The sequence below is a fragment of the Dendrobates tinctorius genome, unplaced genomic scaffold (assembly GCF_039654945.1).
Source record: "Dendrobates tinctorius isolate UK_male_01 unplaced genomic scaffold, ASM3965494v1 ptg000040l, whole genome shotgun sequence".
Taxonomy (NCBI): Eukaryota; Metazoa; Chordata; class Amphibia; order Anura; family Dendrobatidae; genus Dendrobates; species Dendrobates tinctorius.
In genome coordinates this window covers 19,749,016-19,770,302 of record NW_027361708.1, presented here as the reverse complement: position 1 = coordinate 19,770,302, position 21,287 = coordinate 19,749,016, and the positions used below count along the sequence as shown (strand labels likewise).

Sequence of the window (21,287 nt, the reverse complement as noted above, 5' to 3'; positions counted from 1 at the left end):
TGGTATACTGTCTGGCTCTTCCACCATGCCTCGGTATCGCCGATTCCTTTCATGTGTCCCTCCTAAAACCCATTCATATGTCCCGGTTTTCCGAGTCATCTGACGGGACATTGGGCTCGTCTACAAACGATTATGAGGTGAATGCCATTGTTGAGTGCAAGGTGGTATGAGGTAAAAAGTTCTATCTGGTAGACTGGAAGGGTTCTGGCCCAGAGGACAGGTCCTGGGAACCTGTTGAACCTGTTGAACACATTTGTGCTCCTCCCTCTGTGGTCTCCCATTCTTCTGTGGCTGTCGGGCCCGGCGTCTTGCCCAGGCTAATGCTAAGCATCTGGTTGCTACTGCTGATCCAGGTTCAGCTATAGCATCAGACATTAGTCAGCATCGAGCAGACGCTCCTGGGACTAAGTCCTGCTTTTCTCCCACTGAGCATGCCGGTGGGACGACCTCTATAGGAGGTCAGAGGTCACATGCTCAGGTCCTATTGCAGCTCAGATTGTGTTATCAGGAAGGTCCCGGAAGGCCGTGTCTATAAAAGGATTGCACGCCCGTGCGCTAATATAGACTGCATTATCAGACTATGTGGAGTGAGTGTTGTATGTACGTATGTATGTCTCAGGTGAATTACTCATTATGAAACCCCTACCCTTGGTACGCATGTGTTATGTACAGTTGTGGCCAAAAGTATTGACACCCCTGCAATTCTGTCAGATAATACTCAGTTTCTTCATGAAAATGATTGCAAACACAAATTCTTTGGTATTATTATCTTCATTTAATTTGTCTTAAATGAAAAAACTCAAAAAGAATTGTCCTAAAGCCAAATTGGATAAAATTCCACACCAAACATAAAAGAGAGGGTGGACAAAAGTATTAGCACTGTTCGAAAAATCATGTGATGCTTCTCTAATTTGTGTAATTAACAGCACCTGTAATTTACCTCTGATAACTAAATCACACTTGCAGCCAGTTGACATGGATTAAAGTTGACTCAACCTCTGTCCTGTGTCCTTGTGTGTACCACATTGAGCATGGAGAAAAGAAAGAAGACCAAAGAACTGTCTGAGGATTTGAGAAACCAAATTGTGAGGAAGCATGAGCAATCTCAAGGCTACAAGTCCATCTCCAAAGACCTGAATGTTCCTGTGTCATCAAGAAGTTTAAAGCCCATGGCACTGTGGCTATCCTCCCTAGATGTGGACGGAAAAGAAAAATTGACAAGAGATTTCAACGCAAGATTGTGCGGATGTTGGATAAAGAACCTCGACTAACATCCAAACAAGTTCAAGCTGCCCTGCAGTCCGAGGGTACCACAGTGTCAACCCGTACTATCCATCGGCGTCTGAATGAAAAGGGACTGTATGGACCAGCAGACCCAGGAAGACCCCACTGTTGTGAGTTCATTTTTCCCTTCGTCACTGAGGTCTGGTGAACTTCCTATTCTGGTAAAGGAAGGTAATGAGCCTGATTATCAGGCACCTGAGCCTAATGATGATGACTGACTGAGTGGAGTCACGGAGTGGATATAAGGCTGCCGACGCCCTTCTGCCCTGCGGGTGATTTCTCTGTGGACTTCTAGGAGACCAGTCTGATTCCTGCTCCTCTAAAGCTAAGTTTTCTGCTTTGCCTTTTAGCATTTGTGTTTTGTTTTTGTTTGCCTTGCTTTTCTGGATTCTGCCATTCCCTGCTGAGTTGAGCTGAATCTCCTTTTGCCAGTTGCTCTGTCTTCAGAATATTCCTGAGTACTGGCATAGTCTTTTGAAGCCTAGCGTCTTCAGGGCCTTTTTCACTGTCAGTCTGTTGGCTCTTATTTTCATAGGGTTTTTCACGGATTGCAGACAGCAGCCTTACTGTCCTTTCCTATCTAGTTAGCTTGGGCCCCGTCTTTGCTCAGTCTATCTTTCTGTCTGTGTTGTGTTCTTTCTTCTTGCTTCACCGTCATTATATGTGGGGGGCTGCCTTTTGCTTTGGGGTCTGCTCTGGGGCAGTTTAGATTTCCCTTTCTGTTTTTAGGCTATTTAGTCCTCCGGCTGCGATCGAGGGGTCTAGGGCATCGTAGGAACCCCCCACGGCTACTGCTAGTTGTGTTGATAGGTTCAGGAGTCTGCAATCCGATAGCTGCCAACCTCTCTGGTTTTCTGGACTTAGCTAGCATTTTTGTTTTTGCCTCCTACGGTGACTCAATCATAACAGAATCACCCGCCGGGCAGAAGGGCGTCGGCAGCCTTATATCCAGTCTGTGACTCCACTCAGCCAGTCATCATCATTAGGCTAAGGTGCCTGATAATCAGGCTCATTACCTTCCTTTACCAGAATAGGGAGTTCACCAGACCTCAGTGATGAAGGGGAAAATGAACTCACAACAGTCCCTGTGCTTTCTGTTCCCGAAAGTTCTCTCCATCTGAACGTAACTATGATGTGGGGAATCAGGAACTGTTGGCCATGAAATGGGCTTTTGAGGAGTGGAGACATTGGTTGGAGGGAGCTAAACATCAAGTTGTGGTCCTCACTGACCACAAGAATTTGATTTACCTAGAGTCGGCTAAACGCTTGAACCCTAGACAGGCTAGGTGGGCCTTGTTTTTTACACGTTTTGATTTTGTGGTCTCTTTCCTTCCTGGAACTAAGAATGTCAAGGCAGACGCCCTCTCCAGGAGCTTCTTTGCTGATTCTCCTGTGGTGACCAAGCCTGCTACCATCTTAGGAGAAGGGGTAGTTCTTTCTGCCATCTCGCCCGATTTGAGACTTGCTCTGCAAGAGTTCCAGGAGGACAAACCTGAGCGTTGTCCCAGTGGAAAGTTGTATGTTCCTGACCAGTGGAAGAAGAGAGTGATGTCTGAAGTTCATTGCTCTGCATTGGCTGGTCATCCAGGTATTTTTGGTACTAGAGATCTGGTGAGTAGCTCTTTTTGGTGGCCCACCTTGTCTCATGATGTCAGGAATTTTGTGCAGTCCTGTGGGACTTGCTCCCGGTCTAAATCTTGTTCTCGCTCTAGTGGGTTGTTGATGCCTTTGCCGGTCCCCAGGAGGCCATGGACCCATATTTCAATGGATTTCATCTCTGATATGCCGGTCTCTCAAAGAATGACTGTTATTTGGGTGATTTGTGATAGGTTCTCTAAGATGGTTCATCTTGTACCACTCCCTAAGTTGCCGTCTTCCTCTGAGTTGGTGCCCCTGTTTTTGCAACAGGTGGTTCGCTTGCATGGGATTCCTGAGAACATTGTATCTGACAGAGGAGTTCAGTTTGTGTCTAGATTTTGGAGGACTTTCTGTTCCAAGCTGGGAATTCAGTTGTCCTTCTCCTCTGCTTTTCACCCTCAGACCAATGGGCAGACAGAGAGAACAAACCAGACCTTGGAGTCGTATTTGAGATGTTTTATTTCTGCTGATCAGGATGATTGGGTTTCATTTTTGCCCTTGGCCGAATTTGCTTTAAATAATAGAGCTAGTTCTGCCACTTTGATGTCACCTTTTTTTTGTAACTTTGGGTTTCATCCTCGATTTTCTTCAGGGTAGGTGGAGCCTTCTGCCTGCCCAGGTGTTGACACTGTGGTGGAGAGAATGCACCAGATCTGGGACCAAGTGGTGGATAAGTTATCTCTCTCCCAGGAAAAGGCCCAGCGGTTTTCCAATCGACATAGGACCATTGGTCCCCAGTTTAAGATTGGTGATATGGTGTGGATATCATCAAAAAATATTGCTATGAAGGTGGCTTCTCCTAAGTTTAAGCCTAGATTTATTGGACCTTACAAGATTTTGGAGATTATTCATCCGGTCTCTTTTCGTTTGGCTCTTCCTGTCACATTTAAAATCCATAATGTGTTCCATAAGTCCTTGTTGAAGAGGTTTGTTGAACCAGTTGTTCCTGGGGTGGCACCTCCGGACCCTGTATTGGTTGAAGGTAACATGGAATATGAGGTAGAGAAAATACTGGATTCCCGTCTGGCTAGACGGAGACTCCAGTATTTGTTTAAGTAGAAGGGTTATGGTCAGGAGGATAATTCCTGGGTCTCTGCCTCTGATATTCATGCCAAAAGATTGGTGCGTGCCTTTCATCGGGCTCACCCTGATCGCCCTGGTGGCGTGGTTGAGGGTTCGGTGACCCCTCCTCAAGGGGGAGGTACTGTTGTGAGTTCATTTTCCCCTTCGTCACTGAGGTCTGGTGAACTCCCTATTCTGGTAAAGGAAGGTAATGAGCCTGATTATCAGGCACCTGAGCCTAATGATGATGACTGGCTGAGTGGAGTCACGGACTGGATATAAGGCTGCCGACGCCCTTCTGCCCTGCGGGTGATTTCTCTGTGGACTTCTAGGAGACCAGTCTGATTCCTGCTCCTCTAAAGCTAAGTTTTCTGCTTTGCCTTTTAGAATTTGTGTTTTGTTTTTGTTTGCCTTGCTTTTCTGGATTCTGCCATTCCCTGCTGGGGTGAGCTGAATCTCCTTTTGCCGGTTGCTCTGTTTTCAGAATATTCCTGAGTACTGACATAGTCTTTTGAAGCCTAGCGTCTTCAGGGCCTTTTTCACTGTCAGTCTGTTGGCTCTTATTTTCATAGGGTTTTTCACGGATTGCAGACAGCAGCCTTCCTGTCCTTTCCTATCTAGTTAGCTTGGGCCCCGTCTTTGCTCAGTCTATCTTTCTGTCTGTGTTGTGTTCTTTCTTCTTGCTTCACTGTCATTATATGTGGGGGGCTGCCTTTTGCTTTGGGGTCTGCTCTGGGGCAGTTTAGATTTCCCTTTCTGTCCTTAGGCTATTTAGTCCTCCGGCTGTGATCGAGGGGTCTAGGGCACCGTAGGAACCCCCCACGGCTACAGCTAGTTGTGTTGATAGGTTCAGGGGTCTGCAATCCGATAGCTGCCAACATCTCTGGTTTTCTGGACTTAGCTAGCATTTTTGTTTTTGCCTCCTACGGTGACTCAATCATAACACCCCACTTCTTACCCCGAGACATAAAAAAGCCTGGCTGGAGTTTGCCAAAACTTACCTGAAAAAGCCTAAAACGTTTTGGAAGAATGTTCTCTGGGCAGATGAGACAAAAGTAGAGCTTTTTGGGCAAAGGCATCAACATAGAGTTTACAGGAGAAAAAAAGAGGCATTCAAAGAAAAGAACATGGTCCCTACAGTCAAACATGGCGGAGGTTCCCTGATGTTTTGGGTTGCTTTGCTGCGTCTGGCACTGGACTGCTTGACCGTGTATATGGCATTATGAAGTCTGAAGACTACCAACAAATTTTGCAGCATAATGTAGGGCCCGGTGTGAGAAAGCTGGGTCTCCCTCAGAGGTCATGGGTCTTCCAGCAGGACAATGACCCAAAACACACTTCAAAAAGCACTAGAAAATGGTTTGAGAGAAAGCACTGGAGACTTCTAAGGTGGCCAGCAGTGAGTCTAGACCTGAATCCCATAGAACACCTGTGGAGAGATCTAAAAATGACAGTTTGGAGAAGGCACCCTTCAAATATCAGGGACCTGGAGCAGTTTGCCAAAGAAGAATGGTCTAAGAAACTCATTGATGGTTACCGGAAGTGGTTGGTCGCAGTTATTTTGGCTAAAGGTTGTGCAACCAAGTATTAGGCTGAGGGTGCCAATACTTTTGTCTGGTCCATTTTTGGAGTTATGTGTGAAATGATCAATGTTTTGCTTTTTGCTTCAATCTCTTTTGTGTTTTTTTCAATTAGGACAAATTAAATGAAGATAATAATACCAAAGGATTTGTGTTTGCAATCATTTTCAGGAACAGGAAGAAACTGAGTATTATTTGACAGAATTGCAGGGGTGTCAATACTTTTGGCCACAACTGTAGCCTAGCATGTTAAACCCCCAGGCTGAGGTGCAGGTAGGAGGCAGAGTCAGAGACTAGCATCAGCGCCAACTGGTGGCTTGTCTGTACGCCACGGTGCTCGTGCTGGGCACTCCATGTTAGCCAGCGTCTATTAGTGGGATCCACAGGTGTGACGCCGCACACTTAGTAGGTCTAGAGGGACTCTGACCCCGTGTCCTTGGGGCTGAGTTCTGCGACTGTTTACTGAGCGCTCCCTTTGCCGAGCTCTGTGAGCTTAAACAGGCTGCGGCATTTATATTCTGAGGTAGCGCGGCTCTGTGAGGTAACAGAGTTCACCCTGTACACACCGAGTGACGTTATCTCGCGTGTATTCTTCCTTTATACCGCCATATAGTATCCGCCATTACCGGGCAGCAGTTTATCATCTCTACACGGAGGACCCTGGGCTGCGAACGCACCTTATTACCATCTTTTTATTATTTGCCACAGGGAGACAAGCTTAACCCCTTCCTGACATGAGACGTACTATCCCGTCCACGGTACCCGGGCCCGTATGACCGGGGACGGGATAGTACGTCTACCGCGATCAGCGGCGCCCACGTGGTGAGCGCCGCTGATCGCGGCCGGGTGTCAGCTGATTATCACAGCTGACACCCGGCACAATGTGTCAGGGGCGGTCACGGACCGCCCCCGACACATTAACCCCTTGCACACCGCGATCAAACGCGATCGCGGTGTACCGGGAGTTAAAGGGAAGCATCGGCAGGGAGGGGGCTCCCTCCGTGCTTCCCTGATCCCCCCACGGCAGCGCAATGTGCAGCGCTGCTGCGGGGGACTCCTATCCTCCAGGCCCCCGAATCCAAGATGGCGACGGGGGCCTTCGGGGGCCTGGGGAAGCTGGCTTCCTCAGTGCCTGCAAAGCGCAGGCATGAGGAAGCCTTGTGCACTGCCTGTGACAGATTGCTGATCTGTCACAGTGATCTGTGATGTGACAGATCAGCGATCTGTCACAGGACAGTGATGTCCCACCTGGGACTATGTAATAAAGTAAAAAAAAATTTAAAAAAAAGTGTAAAAATAAATTAAAAAAAATCGCCAAATAAATTAGTAAAAAAAAAAAAAAATATTCCCCAATAAATTCATTTTTTTAAAATAATAATAAAAAAAAAACAATAAATGTACACATATTAGGTATCGCCGCGTCCGTAACGACCTGCCCTATAAAACTGTCCCATTAGTTAACCCCTTTAGCGAACCCCTTAAAAAATAAAAATAAAAAACGAAGCAAAAAATAATGATTTATTATCATACCGCCAAACAAAAAGTGCAATAACGCGAGATCAAAAAGACGCATATAAATATCCATGGTACCGCTGAAAACGTCATCTTGTCCCGCAAAAAACAAGCCGCCACACAGCATCATCAGCAAAAAAATAAAAAAGTTATAACTCGCAGAATAAAGCGATGCAAAAATAATTATTTTTTATATAAAATAGTTTTCATTGCATAAAACCGACAAAAACATAAAAAAAGACCTAAATGAGGTATCGCTGTAACCGTACTGACCCGAAGAATAAAAGCGCTTTATCAATTTTACCGCACGCGGAACGGTGTAAACGCACCCCCCCCAAAAGAAATTCATGAAACGCTGGTTTTTGTTCATTCTGCGTCCCAAAAATCGGAATAAAAAGCGATCAAAAAATTTCACGTGCCCGAAAATGGTACCAATAAAAACGTCAACTCGTCCCGCAAAAAATAAGACCTCACATGACTCGGTGGGTCAAAATACGGAAAAATTATAGCTCTCAATATGTGGTGATGCAAAAACTATTTTTACAATAAAAAGCGTCTTTTAGCGTGCGACAGCCGCCAAACATAAAAACCGCCATAAATAGTAAATCAAACCCCCCGTTATCACCCCTTTAGTTAGGGAAAAATAATAAAATAAAAAAAATGTATTTATTTCCATTTTTCCATTAGGGTTAGGGCTAGGGTTAGGGCTAGGGGTGTGTTGGGGTAGGGTTAGGTTAGGGTTAGGGCTAGGGTTAGGGTTAGGGCTAGGGTTAGGGTTAGGGCTAGGGCTAGGGCTAGGGTTAGGGCTAGGGTTAGGGCTAGGGTTAGGGCTAGGGTTAGGGGCGTGTTGGGGTTCGGGTTGGAGTTAGAATTGGGGGTTTCCACTGTTTGGGCACATCAGGGGCTCTCCAAATGCAACATGGCGTCTGATCTCAATTCCAGCCAATTCTGAGTTGAAAAAGTCAAATGGTGCTCCTTCCCTTCCAAGCTCTGCTATGCGCCCAAACAGTGTTTTACCCCCTCATGTAGGGTATCAGCCTACTCAGGACAAATTGCAAAACAATTTTTGGGGTCCAATTTCTCCTGTTACCCTTAGGAAAATAAAAAATTGGGGGCAAAAATATCATTTTTGTGGAAAAAAAATGATTTTTTTATTTTCACGTCCGAGTGTTATAAACTTCTGTGAAGCACTTGGGGGTTCAAAGTGCTCACCACACATCTAGATAAGTTCCGTGGGGGGTCTAGTGTCCAAAATGGGGTCACTTGTGGGGAGTTTCAATAGTTTAGGTACATCAGGGGCTCTCCAAACGCACATGACAACCGCAGACCATTCCATCAAAGTCTGCGTTCCAAAACGTCACTGCTTCCCTTCCGAGCCCCGACGTGTGTCCATACAGTAGTTTTCTCCCACATATGGGGTGTCAGCGTACTCAGGACAAATTGGACAACAACTTTTGGGGTCCAATTTCTCCTGGTACCCTTGGGAAAATAAAAAAAATGGTGACTAAAAGATCATGTTTGTGGAAAAAATACGAATTTTTTATTTTCACGCCCGGGCGTTGTAAACTTCTGTGAAGCACTGGGGGGGTCAAAGTGCTCACCACACATCTAGATAAGTTCCTTGGGGGGTCTAGTTTACAAAATGGTGTCATTTGTGGGGGGTTTCCACTGTTTAGGTACATTAGGGGCTCTCCAAAGGCAACATGACACCCGCAGACCATTCCATCAAAGTCTGCATTCCAAAACGTCACTACTTCCCTTCCGAGCCCTGACGTGTGCCCATACAGTAGTTTTCTCCCACATATGGGGTAGCAGCGTACTCAGGACAAATTGGAAAACAACTTTTGGGGTCCAATTTCTCCTGGTACCCTTGGGAAAATAAAAAAAATGGTGACTAAAAGATCATGTTTGTGGAAAAAATACGAATTTTTTATTTTCACGCCCGGGCGTTGTAAACTTCTGTGAAGCACTGGGGGGGTCAAAGTGCTCACCACACATCTAGATAAGTTCCTTTGGGGGTCTAGTTTACAAAATGGTGTCATTTGTGGGGGGTTTCCACTGTTTAGGTACATTAGGGGCTCTCCAAAGGCAACATGACACCCGCAGACCATTCCATCAAAGTCTGCATTCCAAAACGTCACTACTTCCCTTCCGAGCCCTGACGTGTGCCCATACAGTAGTTTTCTCCCACATATGGGGTAGCAGCGTACTCAGGACAAATTGGAAAACAACTTTTGGGGTCCAATTTCTCCTGGTACCCTTGGGAAAATAAAAAAATGGTGACTAAAAGATCATGTTTGTGGAAAAAATACGAATTTTTTATTTTCACGCCCGGGCGTTGTAAACTTCTGTGAAGCACTGGGGGGATCAAAGTGCTCACCACACATCTAGATAAGTTCCTTGGGGGGTCTAGTTTACAAAATGGTGTCATTTGTGGGGGGTTTCCACTGTTTAGGTACATTAGGGGCTCTCCAAAGGCAATATCACACCCGCAGACCATTCCATCAAAGTCTGCATTCCAAAACGTCACTACTTCCCTTCCGAGCCCCGACGTGTGCCCATACAGTAGTTTTCTCCCACATATGGGGTATCAGCATACTCAGGACAAATTGGACAACAACTTTTGGGGTCCAATTTCTCCTGGTACCCTTGGGAAAATAAAAAAATGGTGACTAAAAGATCATGTTTGTGGAAAAAATACGAATTTTTTATTTTCACGCCCGGGCGTTGTAAACTTCTGTGAAGCACTGGGGGGGTCAAAGTGCTCACCACACATCTAGATAAGTTCCTTAGGGGGTCTAGTTTCCAAAATGGTGTCATTTGTGGGGGGTTCCACTGTTTTGGTACATCAGGAGTTTTCCAAACGCGACATGGTGTCCGATCTCAATTCCAGCCAAAAACGTCAAATGGCGCTGCTTCCCTTCCGAGCTCTGCCATGCCCCCAAATAGTGGTTTACCCCCACATGTGGGGTATCAGCGTACTCAGGACAAATTGCACAATAACTTTTAGGGTCCTGTTACCCTTGGAAAAATAAGAATTGAGGGTGAAAAGATCATTTTTGTGGAAAAAATATGATTTTTTAATTGTATGGCTTTATGTTATAAACTTCTGTGAAGCCCATGGGGGTTCAAAGTTCTCACCACACATCTAGATAAGTTCCTTAGGGTGTCTAGTTTCCAAAATGGTGTCATTTGTGGGGGGTTTCCACTGTTTTGGTACATCAGGGGTTTTCCAAACGCGACATGGTGTCCGATCTCAATTCCAGCCAAAAACGTCAAATGGCGCTGCTTCCCTTCCGAGCTCTGCCATGCGCCCAAATAGTGGTTTACCCCCACATGTGGGGTATCAGCGTACTCAGGACAAATTGCACAATAACTTTTAGGGTCCTGTTACCCTTGGAAAAATAAGAATTGAGGGTGAAAAGATCATTTTTGTTTAAAAAATATGATTTTTTAATTGTATGGCTTTATGTTATAAACTTCTGTGAAGCCCATGGGGGTTCAAAGTTCTCACCACACATCTAGATAAGTTCCTTAGGGGTCTAGTTTCCAAAATGGTGTCATTTGTGGGGGGTTTCCACTGTTTTGGTACATCAGGGGTTTTCCAAACGCGACATGGTGTCCGATCTCAATTCCAGCCAAAAACGTCAAATGGCGCTGCTTCCCTTCCGAGCTCTGCCATGCGCCCAAATAGTGGTTTACCCCCACATGTGGGGTATCAGCGTACTCAGGACAAATTGCACAATAACTTTTAGGGTCCTGTTACCCTTGGGAAAATAAAAATTGGGGTGAAAAGATCATTTTTGTGGAAAAAATATGATTTTTTAATTGTACCGCTGTACGTTATAAACTTCTGTAAAGCCCTTGTGGGTTCAAAGTTCTCACCACATATCTAGATAAGTTCCTTGGGGGGTCTAGTTTCCAAAATGGGGTCACTTGTAGGGGGTTTCCACTGTTTAGGTACATCAGGGACTCTCCAAACGTGACATGGCGTCCAATCTGAATTCCAGCCAATTTTGCATTGAAAAAGTCAAACGGCGCTCCTTCCATTCTGAGCTCTGCCATGCGCCGAAACAGTCGTTCCCCCCCACATATCAGGTATCTGCGTACTCAGGACAAATTGCACAATAACTTTTGCAGTTCAATTTCTCCTGTTACCCTTGGTAAAATAAAAAAAATTGAACCTGAAGTATTTTTTTTATGAAAAAAAGTTAGATGTTCATTTTTTTTTAAATATTCAAAAAAATTCCTGTGACGCACCTAAAGGGTTAATAAACTTCTTGAATGTGGTTTTGAGCACCTTAAGGGGTGCAGTTTTTAGAATGGTGTCACTTTTGTGTATTTTCTATCATATAGACCCCTCAAAGTGGCTTCAAATGTGATGTGGTCCTAAAAATAAAATGGTGTTGTAAAAATGAGAAATCGCTGGTCAACTTTTAACCCTTATAACTTCCTAACAAAAAAAAATTTTGGTTCCAAAATTGTGCTGATGTAAAGTAAACATGTGGGAAATGTTAGTTATCAAGTTTTTTGTGTGCCTTATCTCTGTGATTTAAGGGCATAAAAATTCAAAGTTGGAAAATTGCGAAATTTTCGCCAAATTTCCGTTTTTCTCACAAATAAACGCAAGTTATTTGAATGAAATTTTACCACTAACATGAAGTACAATATGTCACGAGAAAACAATGTCAGAATCACCGGGATCCATGGAAGCGTTCGAGAGTTATGACCTCATAAAGGTACAGTGGTCAGAATTGTAAAAATTGGCCCGGTCATGAACGTGCAAACCACCCTTGGGGGTGAAGGGGTTAATATACGAGCACTCACAGTTGCTCGGATAATACCCGAGCGTGCTCGGATAAGACGTTATCATGCACGCTGCTTATCACTAATGCTTAACAATCAGAATCTTGTGTGTTGGGTCATAAAATTCCTCATATGGCCATTGGCATGTCAGTCCCTTTACTACAGAACTTAATCAAAGCAGATACAGGAGTTTCCACTTGTAGCAATTTACCCGTTCTAAAAATGATCGGTGAATGCTTCTAAATATAGGCAATTAAAACTGAAATAATGATAATACCTGTATATTTAATGTTTACCAATCTAAATATATGTGAAGGTCATTTTATTACATTGACTCACCCATTGTTTCTTTTGGAAACGCAATCAGATAGACTGAATAATAGAATTCCATCTACATTAAACATTCTGCTACTCCCATGCCTTCAGGTATGCAAATAGGATTTAATTGGATCTCAATTTAGGATAGTTGGAGCCAAATTCTATGAGCTTATGGAGGGGATGTACCATCCAGGGAATGGCATCAGGGTTTGTATATAAACAGCATCTTTACCAAGGCATAAAGCATCTTTCCAAGTACGGTACTTCAGTAAGAATCATCAACCGAAGAAGAAACATCATGGCAACCAAGGGAGGAAAAGGCAAAGACCGTGAGTGAAATACTTCATATATACTACACTACTGAACAATTGTATGATGTGATATTATTACTGTATATACTTTGCACTGATATTTAATCTAATGTGTATGCAGGTACAAAGTATGGCAATAATGATAAAATGCGCTATTCTACATTATATTGTCTTATGGGATGCTGTCAACTTGGACTAGTACAATCCTGACCTGTATTAAAAGCAATAGTAAATTCAGCAGCGCCCCAAAACCTGGGAGCCCAGGGAAAACAACAATAGACAGCGTGAGCAGTAATAAACAGAAGTTAGAAACTAAATTTGACATGTCTCATTCAGATTGCTGTTAAAGCGCTAGGTTTTTTTCAGTGCTGTACTGATGCTTTTAATCTAAGGTCCCTGGTCAAAGTCTTTTACTCATTGCCGATTTCACTTCTCATCAGCGCCACTCCGGCCCTTCGAAACCATTATGTGACCACAAATTCTGACTGGCCCAATTTCAGATGTAATGGTCACAAGCGCTCAATGTAAGCCTATAAGAGCCAGAATTGAGGATGTCATAGACTCGTATTGAAAAGTGACGTCTGACTTGCTTCAGCAATCACTAGCTGGTCACAAACTGAAATTATAACTGAAATTGTTTTTCATCTTCCCCACACAGTGTGCTTGGCTTCTCTCATTCAAAACAATTGTGTCACATTATGCTAATACTCTGATCAGAATATGATCAGAGTGTCATTTCATGAGAGAATTTATGACCATGTGCCCTGCCCTAAACCAGTTGCCAAAATGTTCCCTCTGTACTGCACCTAAAGTCTTTATATGAACATCTATGCAAATCTGTGTTTTTACATAGTTCATAGCTAAAAGCCAATGTTATATAGCTTGATCTTAATGTATTACTCCCTTTCAAAAGGGTAACTTTGCATAGAATCTAAATCCAAAAATACACGATTATTATTTATAAAGGGAACACTCTAGTTCTTAACTAGTCAAAATTGTGACAACAAGCAATTTGCAATTTACCTCTTATTAAAATTTTCTCTAGTCTCAACAATGTAGAGATTATATTTTTTACCATTTGCAGCTCGTTGCTTAGTTACAGGCCACCCTGACTATTAATGGTCTGATAGTTAGGCATGTTGTGCCCGCCATTTGCAGACTTTTTTTTAAAGCCTGCAAGACCTGCTTTGGCAAGTACATTGGATGTGACAGCTTCAGTCCCCCAGTTCTCCAGTATTGAAGAGCCAAAGCGGCCTGTGCTAGTCACATGGAGAGCGCTCCGTCCAGAGCAGTGGTGCAGCCAAGATAAGCGATTAGAAAACTTTTTTAACATTGCTTATTTTCTATTTTTATTGCATTTAACTGAAAAAATAGGTGAACATCATCCTTAAGGTTATGTATGCAAATAAGAAGTAAAATAAAATTCTCATACTACAGTGAAAGCTATAACTTTTACATCTGTCTTTTCAGCATGTGCTCCAGTACCACAATGTATACCAGACCCATGCCAAGGTATAAACATACAGTAGATGAATGAAGGATAAAGATTTGACTAAAAAGTTACAAATGTTTGTGTTTAAAAGTAGAAACCAGAAGTCTAACATGCACTGGCTGCACCTGAGAAATATATTTTAAAGTTTATGAATAGCTCAAATTGAAGCTCAATTACTGTAGAGCAAAAGTTGATTGGAATAGTGAACACTGCGAGGGTAAATACAGATATCAGTATAGACTCTGGCATTGCCTAATGGACAGATGATTACAGGGAACCAGGGGGTCTCTGTTAGGTCCCCGGCTGACATAGTAAAGCATTCACCAGCCAAGAACATATAGTGACAGGAGGAGGTCCCTCCACGTATGATTCTGTATAATAATGTCTGATGTAACTTGCTTTAGCATCATCTTTGCAATTTTAAGCAGATTAATTATTATTTAAATATTTGTTCCTTAGACACCTTAGTTTTCTAAAAGTACTTCAGTTCATAGAGCCAAATAAACATATTTTTGCAGTGTACAATCTGCCATACCTCTAAATTAAAAGTTACTGTGACATAGTTAGGTACAAGTTACATCCACTGAAATTCTGGTTTAATTTGCACCAAAAAGCTGTCTATAATGATTTTCACAATATTTAGTATGCGCTTTAGACACTTTTTACGAGTTGCACAACTAAGAGTTGTAGTCTCGCTGAACAAGGTGTGATTTCATGGGAAAGATGGGCACCAATAGCTTATAATTTATCAAACATCATGAACTACTTTAATAAATTTGCAATTTTTTATCACTGTTTAGCCTAAGTTTGTGATGTATAAGGATTAGATATGCATTATTAAACTAGATGGTGTCCCGATTCTAACGCATTGGGCATTCTAAAATATGTATGTAGTTTATTTATGAAGATTCAAATCAAAAAGTTCAAATCCCGCCACAATTCACGGGCGGACTGCACATAGCGCCGTGCGGCAGGAGATGACCCGCTGTAACCATCGGGAGATCTGCGGCTAGCTCCACAGATCTACCAACGGTAGGGGTGGCGTGCGTCGTTCGAATTCCACGTAAATTCGCGGCTGGACTGTGACTGTCACTGATTGGTCGCGGCGGCCGGGCGAGACCAATCAGCGGCACGGGGTTTCTGTTACAAACAGAGAGACAGACAGACAGAATTAGTTAGACGATTATATAGTAGATATTAAATATGCCCCTTTTTTGTTAAACATTTGTTTCATTACTATTGTTTATTATCTTCTTTTTTTATTAGATCCTTGTTCTGCACCTGATCCTTGCCAGCTGCAAAGTCAAGGAATGGGAGGAATGGGAGGAGTCGGAGGAATGGGTGGACAAGTTTCACAGGGTGGATATGGAGGAGCAGGAGGAATCAGAGGACAAGTTTCACAGGGAGGATATGGAGGAGCAGGAGGAATCGGAGGACAAGTTTCACAAGGAGGATATGAAGGAATGGGAGGATTTGGTGGACAAGTCTCACAAGGAGGATTTGGAGGAGTCGGTGGACAAGTTTCACAAGGAGGATACAGTGGTTCAGGAGTAAAGAAATAAATATTTGATACCGAAAAGCCTTCCTTAGCACCTCATGTAAGCACTGCTCATTTCTGCTGACTTTAATCATTATTAAATCATAATTTGTTAACTGTGTGTGAAAAAAGCAAAAAAACTACATTTATTTGTTCTTAATATTTGTCAAATAAATTATCCACTTCAATCAGGACTGTTTTATTTTGTATTATGTTGAAAAGGTTTAAATGCAATATGAGGTGATTAACCTACTGTGATGTTAGTCATAACCCATGGCCAGGCCATGAATCAGTGAAGTCAGACATTCCAGGGTCAATACCAAAAAAGCACAAAGTAAACCAAGGGAAAATAAAAATTCGTAAGTCGGGTCACATGCCAGGGTCAGAATGCTAGAGAAATAGCAAATAGCCAAAGGGGCAATAAAAAACAGATAGTCAGAACTCGGTCCAAAGGTCAGCAGCAGAATGCAAAGGGGCAATAACAAACGGGAAGTCTGAAATGGTCACAGGGAACAGGCAAATACATCAGAGAGCACAAGCTTAGAACAAGCTTTTTTCTGGCAGTGATCTGGCTAGGGAGCTCACCTAAATAGCAGGGCAATTACTAAGAACAGGTATCATCTGTGGAAATCTCTGAACCTCCCAGTCAGATAGTTCTTTAATTGACAGCTCGGTTGACATAACAGTTCAGCACGCCCCAGCACAGGATAGCATGGCTGAGCTGTCCATCATAGAATCCCCGACCATCTGAGCAGAGGAGTCGTGACAGTACCTTATCTTCAAGGGGGGCCACCGGACCCTCAGGTTTCCCAGGAAACATACAATGAAAAGCTCTGACTTAATGATCAGCCTTCACTGAATGAGCTGGAACCCAGGATTTCTACTCTGGTCTGTATCTCCTCCAGTGAACGAGATATTGGAGGGAATTTCGGACCTTCCAAAAATCCACATTCCTCTACACCTTGTACCCCAAACCGCCATCAACAGAGACTGGAGGAGGAGGGGAAGAGTCAATCAACACAGAAGGAACCAACTTATTTAACAGGGATTTGTGAAAAACATTGGGGACACAAAGGAACTGCGGAAGCTTTAATCTCAAGGCAACTGGATTTAGTACCTCCAGAATCTCGTACGGGCCAATGAATTTCGTACCCAACTTTGCTTTTACATCTGTCTTTTCAGCATGTGCTCCAGTACCACAATGTATACCAGACCCATGCCAAGGTATAAACATACAGTAGATGAATGAAGGATAAAGATTTGACTAAAAAGTTACAAATGTTTGTGTTTAAAAGTAGAAACCAGAAGTCTAACATGCACTGGCTGCACCTGAGAAATATATTTTAAAGTTTATGAATAGCTCAAATTGAAGCTCAATTACTGTAGAGCAAAAGTTGATTGGAATAGTGAACACTGCGAGGGTAAATACAGATATCAGTATAGACTCTGGCATTACCTAATGGACAGATGATTACAGGGAACCAGGGGGTCTCTGTTAGGTCCCCGGCTGACATAGTAAAGCATTCACCAGCCAAGAACATATAGTGACAGGAGGAGGTCCCTCCACGTATGATTCTGTATAATAATGTCTGATGTAACTTGCTTTAGCATCATCTTTGCAATTTTAAGCAGATTAATTATTATTTAAATATTTGTTCCTTAGACACCTTAGTTTTCTAAAAGTACTTCAGTTCATAGAGCCAAATAAACATATTTTTGCAGTGTACAATCTGCCATACCTCTAAATTAAAAGTTACTGTGACATAGTTAGGTACAAGTTACATCCACTGAAATTCTGGTTTAATTTGCACCAAAAAGCTGTCTATAATGATTTTCACAATATTTAGTATGCGCTTTAGACACTTTTTACGAGTTGCACAACTAAGAGTTGTAGTCTCGCTGAACAAGGTGTGATTTCATGGGAAAGATGGGCACCAATAGCTTATAATTTATCAAACATCATGAACTACTTTAATAAATTTGCAATTTTTTATCACTGTTTAGCCTAAGTTTGTGATGTATAAGGATTAGATATGCATTATTAAACTAGATGGTGTCCCGATTCTAACGCATTGGGCATTCTAAAATATGTATGTAGTTTATTTATGAAGATTCAAATCAAAAAGTTCAAATCCCGCCACAATTCACGGGCGGACTGCACATAGCGCCGTGCGGCAGGAGATGACCCGCTGTAACCATCGGGAGATCTGCGGCTAGCTCCACAGATCTACCAACGGTAGGGGTGGCGTGCGTCGTTCGAATTCCACGTAAATTCGCGGCTGGACTGTGACTGTCACTGATTGGTCGCGGCGGCCGGGCGAGACCAATCAGCGGCACGGGGTTTCTGTTACAAACAGAGAGACAGACAGACAGAATTAGTTAGACGATTATATAGTAGATATTAAATATGCCCCTTTTTTGTTAAACATTTGTTTCATTACTATTGTTTATTATCTTCTTTTTTTATTAGATCCTTGTTCTGCACCTGATCCTTGCCAGCTGCAAAGTCAAGGAATGGGAGGAATGGGAGGAGTCGGAGGAATGGGTGGACAAGTTTCACAGGGTGGATATGGAGGAGCAGGAGGAATCGGAGGACAAGTTTCACAGGGAGGATATGGAGGAGCAGGAGGAATCGGAGGACAAGTTTCACAAGGAGGATATGAAGGAATGGGAGGATTTGGTGGACAAGTCTCACAAGGAGGATTTGGAGGAGTCGGTGGACAAGTTTCACAAGGAGGATACAGTGGTTCAGGAGTAAAGAAATAAATATTTGATACCGAAAAGCCTTCCTTAGCACCTCATGTAAGCACTGCTCATTTCTGCTGACTTTAATCATTATTAAATCATAATTTGTTAACTGTGTGTGAAAAAAGCAAAAAAACTACATTTATTTGTTCTTAATATTTGTCAAATAAATTATCCACTTCAATCAGGACTGTTTTATTTTGTATTATGTTGAAAAGGTTTAAATGCAATATGAGGTGATTAACCTACTGTGATGTTAGTCATAACCCATGGCCAGGCCATGAATCAGTGAAGTCAGACATTCCAGGGTCAATACCAAAAAAGCACAAAGTAAACCAAGGGAAAATAAAAATTCGTAAGTCGGGTCACATGCCAGGGTCAGAATGCTAGAGAAATAGCAAATAGCCAAAGGGGCAATAAAAAACAGATAGTCAGAACTCGGTCCAAAGGTCAGCAGCAGAATGCAAAGGGGCAATAACAAACGGGAAGTCTGAAATGGTCACAGGGAACAGGCAAATACATCAGAGAGCACAAGCTTAGAACAAGCTTTTTTCTGGCAGTGATCTGGCTAGGGAGCTCACCTAAATAGCAGGGCAATTACTAAGAACAGGTATCATCTGTGGAAATCTCTGAACCTCCCAGTCAGATAGTTCTTTAATTGACAGCTCGGTTGACATAACAGTTCAGCACGCCCCAGCACAGGATAGCATGGCTGAGCTGTCCATCATAGAATCCCCGACCATCTGAGCAGAGGAGTCGTGACAGTACCTTATCTTCAAGGGGGGCCACCGGACCCTCAGGTTTCCCAGGAAACATACAATGAAAAGCTCTGACTTAATGATCAGCCTTCACTGAATGAGCTGGAACCCAGGATTTCTACTCTGGTCTGTATCTCCTCCAGTGAACGAGATATTGGAGGGAATTTCGGACCTTCCAAAAATCCACATTCCTCTACACCTTGTACCCCAAACCGCCATCAACAGAGACTGGAGGAGGAGGGGAAGAGTCAATCAACACAGAAGGAACCAACTTATTTAACAGGGATTTGTGAAAAACATTGGGGACACAAAGGAACTGCGGAAGCTTTAATCTCAAGGCAACTGGATTTAGTACCTCCAGAATCTCGTACGGGCCAATGAATTTCGTACCCAACTTTGCTTTTACATCTGTCTTTTCAGCATGTGCTCCAGTACCACAATGTATACCAGACCCATGCCAAGGTATAAACATACAGTAGATGAATGAAGGATAAAGATTTGACTAAAAAGTTACAAATGTTTGTGTTTAAAAGTAGAAACCAGAAGTCTAACATGCACTGGCTGCACCTGAGAAATATATTTTAAAGTTTATGAATAGCTCAAATTGAAGCTCAATTACTGTAGAGCAAAAGTTGATTGGAATAGTGAACACTGCGAGGGTAAATACAGATATCAGTATAGACTCTGGCATTACCTAATGGACAGATGATTACAGGGAACCAGGGGGTCTCTGTTAGGTCCCCGGCTGACATAGTAAAGCATTCACCAGCCAAGAACATATAGTGACAGGAGGAGGTCCCTCCACGTATGATTCTGTATAATAATGTCTGATGTAACTTGCTTTAGCATCATCTTTGCAATTTTAAGCAGATTAATTATTATTTAAATATTTGTTCCTTAGACACCTTAGTTTTCTAAAAGTACTTCAGTTCATAGAGCCAAATAAACATATTTTTGCAGTGTACAATCTGCCATACCTCTAAATTAAAAGTTACTGTGACATAGTTAGGTACAAGTTACATCCACTGAAATTCTGGTTTAATTTGCACCAAAAAGCTGTCTATAATGATTTTCACAATATTTAGTATGCGCTTTAGACACTTTTTACGAGTTGCACAACTAAGAGTTGTAGTCTCGCTGAACAAGGTGTGATTTCATGGGAAAGATGGGCACCAATAGCTTATAATTTATCAAACATCATGAACTACTTTAATAAATTTGCAATTTTTTATCACTGTTTAGCCTAAGTTTGTGATGTATAAGGATTAGATATGCATTATTAAACTAGATGGTGTCCCGATTCTAACGCATTGGGCATTCTAAAATATGTATGTAGTTTATTTATGAAGATTCAAATCAAAAAGTTCAAATCCCGCCACAATTCACGGGCGGACTGCACATAGCGCCGTGCGGCAGGAGATGACCCGCTGTAACCATCGGGAGATCTGCGGCTAGCTCCACAGATCTACCAACGGTAGGGGTGGCGTGCGTCGTTCGAATTCCACGTAAATTCGCGGCTGGACTGTGACTGTCACTGATTGGTCGCGGCGGCCGGGCGAGACCAATCAGCGGCACGGGGTTTCTGTTACAAACAGAGAGACAGACAGACAGAATTAGTTTGACGATTATATAGTAGATATTAATTATGCCCCTTTTTTGTTAAACATTTGTTTCATTACTATTGTTTATTATCTTCTTTTTTTATTAGATCCTTGTTCTGCACCTGATCCTTGCCAGCTGCAAAGTCAAGGAATGGGAGGAATGGGAGGAGTCGGAGGAATGGGTGGACAAGTTTCACAGGGTGGATATGGAGGAGCAGGAGGAATCGGAGGACAAGTTTCACAGGGAGGATATGGAGGAGCAGGAGGAATCGGAGGACAAGTTTCACAAGGAGGATATGAAGGAATGGGAGGATTTGGTGGACAAGTCTCACAAGGAGGATTTGGAGGAGTCGGTGGACAAGTTTCACAAGGAGGATACAGTGGTTCAGGAGTAAAGAAATAAATATTTGATACCGAAAAGCCTTCCTTAGCACCTCATGTAAGCACTGCTCATTTCTGCTGACTTTAATCATTATTAAATCATAATTTGTTAACTGTGTGTGAAAAAAGCAAAAAAACTACATTTATTTGTTCTTAATATTTGTCAAATAAATTATCCACTTCAATCAGGACTGTTTTATTTTGTATTATGTTGAAAAGGTTTAAATGCAATATGAGGTGATTAACCTACTGTGATGTTAGT

At 42.7% G+C, this 21,287-nt stretch overlaps 3 long non-coding RNA genes across 3 annotated transcripts; all 3 read left to right on the top strand.

Annotated features, from left to right (window-relative positions):
- Positions 1–12,371: 12,371 nt before the first annotated feature.
- Positions 12,372–15,728, top strand: LOC141088691 (uncharacterized). Its single transcript, XR_012232024.1, has 3 exons — positions 12,372–12,529; positions 13,982–14,023; positions 15,270–15,728. It is a non-coding gene; the product is annotated as an uncharacterized lncRNA (long non-coding RNA).
- Positions 15,729–16,262: 534 nt separating this feature from the next.
- On the top strand, positions 16,263–18,475 carry LOC141088694 (uncharacterized). The gene is made up of 2 exons (XR_012232028.1): positions 16,263–16,764; positions 18,011–18,475. It is a non-coding gene; the product is annotated as an uncharacterized lncRNA (long non-coding RNA).
- A 528-nt stretch (positions 18,476–19,003) lies between these two features.
- Positions 19,004–21,216, top strand: LOC141088693 (uncharacterized). Its single transcript, XR_012232026.1, has 2 exons — positions 19,004–19,505; positions 20,752–21,216. It is a non-coding gene; the product is annotated as an uncharacterized lncRNA (long non-coding RNA).
- The last annotated feature ends 71 nt before the right edge of the window (positions 21,217–21,287 follow it).